Here is a 3,559-nt window from a genome sequence, read left to right as displayed (position 1 = left end):
AAGCTATTTGGGGTCCTTTGAAATTCCGCATGAATTTTAGGATGACTTGTTATATTTCTCCAAAAGACATCATTGGGATTTTGAGAGGGATTGCACTGAGTCTATAAATCACCTTGGTTAGTACTGTCATCTTAACAATGTTAGTCTTATAATTCATGAATACAGAATGTCTTTTCCATTTATGTTTTTTTTAATTTCTTTCGGCATATAGAATTTTACTTCATGTGGCTGTTGTATTTCTCACAGTAAATTGATAAGTTAACATTCTTATTTACCCATCATTGTTTAACGATCTGTAGAACTGCCCTCAAGAATATATTCTATTTTTAACAGAATCGGTGTTCTGAACCCACAAAGCTGAGGGAAGGATCCTGGAAATTGAAAACCTATCTAATCTGCTGCTTTTGGGAAGCCCTATCTGGATGTCCAGTCTGTTGGTTTCCTCTGATAAAAACCTAATTTCACTGTGTGTCTTCTTTGATCTACAGTAGTTCACATTTCTAATTTTTTTCTGTCTTTTGCTTCCAGATTTCTCCACCTTGCTAAGGAGGAACGCTTTCCTGTGTGATATAGCTGATGGTACCATGCAAAAATCGGATCCTCGAAAAGGTCGGAACCCGTATTTATATGCATTAGAAATAGAGAGTTTTCCTCTATTAGGTTGTATATGAATGTATGTGTCACAAAAAGCGATTAGAGCGAATAAAAGACTCTCACCCTTTCCTGCCAACTTAATCCTGCAATTTTAAAAAATCCTGCGTGTCGTTTATACAGCTCTTTATAGTTTGCAAAGTACTCTTCACATAATTGTTTTACATAGTCTTTACAGTAATCTTGTAAAGTAGGTATAGTTGCTATTCCTGTTTTATGGAAACAGTGAGGGGTTAAGAGACTTACTCAAAATCATGTTATTAGGACGCCCGGGTGGCTCAGTTGGTTAAGCGACTGCCTTCGGCTCAGGTCATGATCCCAGAGTCCTGGAATCGAGTCCCGCATCGGGCTCCCGGCTCGGCGGGGAGTCTGCTTCTCCCTCTGACCCTCCCCCGTCTCATGTGCTCTCTCTCATTCTCTCTCTCAAATAAATAAATAAAATCTTAAAAAAAAAAATCACGTTATGTGCTGTACGATTTAGTTCTAGATTCTTTGCCTTTAAATCTTTTTCTTCTCACTGCATCACAAGTTGATGATCAGTATCAGAATTTAGAAGGCATGTAAGTATTAAATATGGCAGCTGTATGAACATTGGAAATAATGTATGTAAAAGTCTGTGAAAGAAGTTAAAATCCCTTTATGGATGTAAAATATCATTAATAAGTCAGATCTTGATATTGAGTGTCTAACACTCTTTGAGATGACACCAGATGCCTCAGTATGTAATATACCTTTGTCTTAGTATGGTGCATGAGGCTCTTCGTTTGCTGCCTACCTGCTTTTCTATTCTCATCTCCCTGTATTTCTGTAGCTTATCCTACCCTTTTCTATCTATAATGAACTGTTGGCTGTTGTCCAAACACACTGTCCATTTTCATGCCTTAGTACCTTTGTACTATATTCCCTTTGCCTAAAATGCCTATTCATCTTTCTTCTGACAATCCTAGCTCAACTTCATCTCTGTGAAGCTTTCCTCACTTCCCCAAGCAAAGTTAATCATTCCTTTCTGTTTTCCCAGAGCACTTTGTATAGCAAATCTCTATGAGAGCAAAAATCACATTATGTTATGATTGTGTATTTGAATTGCTATCTATCCTACTAATCTGTGAGTTCTTTGTGAGCATAGGCTAGGACTTTGTCTTTGTGTCCTTAATGGCCCTCATTACTCCTAGGTTTAGATACATTTTGTTTAAAGAATTAAAGACTAGCTCTCCTTAAAGGTTATGTACATCAATCTTAGTGGAAGACTGACCACATGCAAATACTTAGAAGCTTGTAAATAAATATGGTACATGCTTGATGTAGAACAGAGGGATGATCATAGCCAAGCAGAATTATTTAGGGAAGAAGTCCTCTAGATCAGGGATTAACAAACTGTGGCTCATAAGTCAAATCCTTTTGGCTGCCTGTTTTGTAAATAAAAGTTTTTTGGAGCACAGCCATGTTTGTTGTTAATGTGTTACCTATGGCTGCTTTCATGCTGCAGTGGTGGAGTTGAGAAACTACATGTCCCATAAAACTGAAATTATTTACTCTCTGGCTCTTTACAGAAGTTTTCCAAACCCTGCTTTAGGAGATGGGTTTTGAATAGAGGTATGAAAGAAAAGGAAGGTGAATTGGTGAAGCATGAGTGTGTATCATAATGTAATGAAAACAGGCTGGAGTAGTAGGTATGCTAAGTGAGAAAGTTTCACTTTAATCGGATTTGTCAGAGAGAGCTATGTTGAAGTGTCAAGAATGCTTTGGATTGATAAAGAAAGAACATAGAAATTCAATAGAAAGAAATTACCAAGTAAACGCTTTGGGTCTGTAGTAAAACAGTTTCCTAATTAATAGCAGGTCATGAGGATGATAATGACAGAGAAGAAGGAAGCAACAGTGTACATAAACAGTGATTGCCTACAATGGCCAGGTACTGGTCTAAGTGCTTTCTATGTATCCTATTTAATTCTCCTAGCACCTAAATGAGCTAATTGCTGTTATTGTCTTTATTTTGAAGATGAGAAAACCAAGGCACAGGGGGTTAAATTACTTGGCCAAGGTTATACAACTAGTAAGTGATAGAACCAGATCCGAACCCTGGCAGTATTGCTGCAGGATCTTCATAATAAAGGAGGGAAATCTAGGGAAATTTGGTAAAAATACCCTTGAGCTTGGACTCAGTTAATTAGTCTCAATAGTTAGGAACAGTGCTAACCCATTATGGTAAAGAGAAAATAAACAGACCATAGAGGTGTAATGTTGGAAGGCAGAGTGTCCAATCAGAATAGTATACTATGGACTAGGTGAATGGGAGGGAACAAGAAGCAAATACATTATACAGTGAGACATATTATATAGTTAGTCATTGAGTTTCACTTTGATAAGACCAGAAAGCAGTTCACTTTCCCTGCACATATGAAAGCTGCCCCAAAATGCCTAAAGAGCAGGCATACTCAATTGAGATAGAGATGAGCAGTGATTTTCAAGGAGGTAGGCGATGTTCAACACCCGCCCCCCCCCCCCCATATATTAGAGTTAGTGGAGGTGTCACATCAAACACATGCCATTCTCTCCCTTTCTGTTTTGTTTCCCTAAGGGGCCTTGTTCCTGTCTAACTCCCTACCACTGCTGTGATAAACATTTACCCCCTTGGACCACTTTCTTTTTAATGTATGTATGTGTTAAAATTATGTATACGCACTGTGAAAAATTTGACAACAGAAGTATACCGAACGAAAAGGGAAAGTTTCCCTCCCGTTACTATCTTGCTGTCTTGAGAGACCTCTTTTAAAAGTTCAGTTGTAGATGAGACTACTGTTACTAATGGAAGTATGCTGGGATTCCCTCATGGTTATTGAGATAGAAAAAATACTGAGAGTCATTTTCCTAAGGCCAAGATCCACAGCCAAGAATGGAAGGAACTTCC

Source organism: Neomonachus schauinslandi, chromosome 4 (assembly GCF_002201575.2).
Source record: "Neomonachus schauinslandi chromosome 4, ASM220157v2, whole genome shotgun sequence".
NCBI lineage: Eukaryota > Metazoa > Chordata > Mammalia > Carnivora > Phocidae > Neomonachus > Neomonachus schauinslandi.
This window is presented reverse-complemented; position numbering follows the sequence as displayed.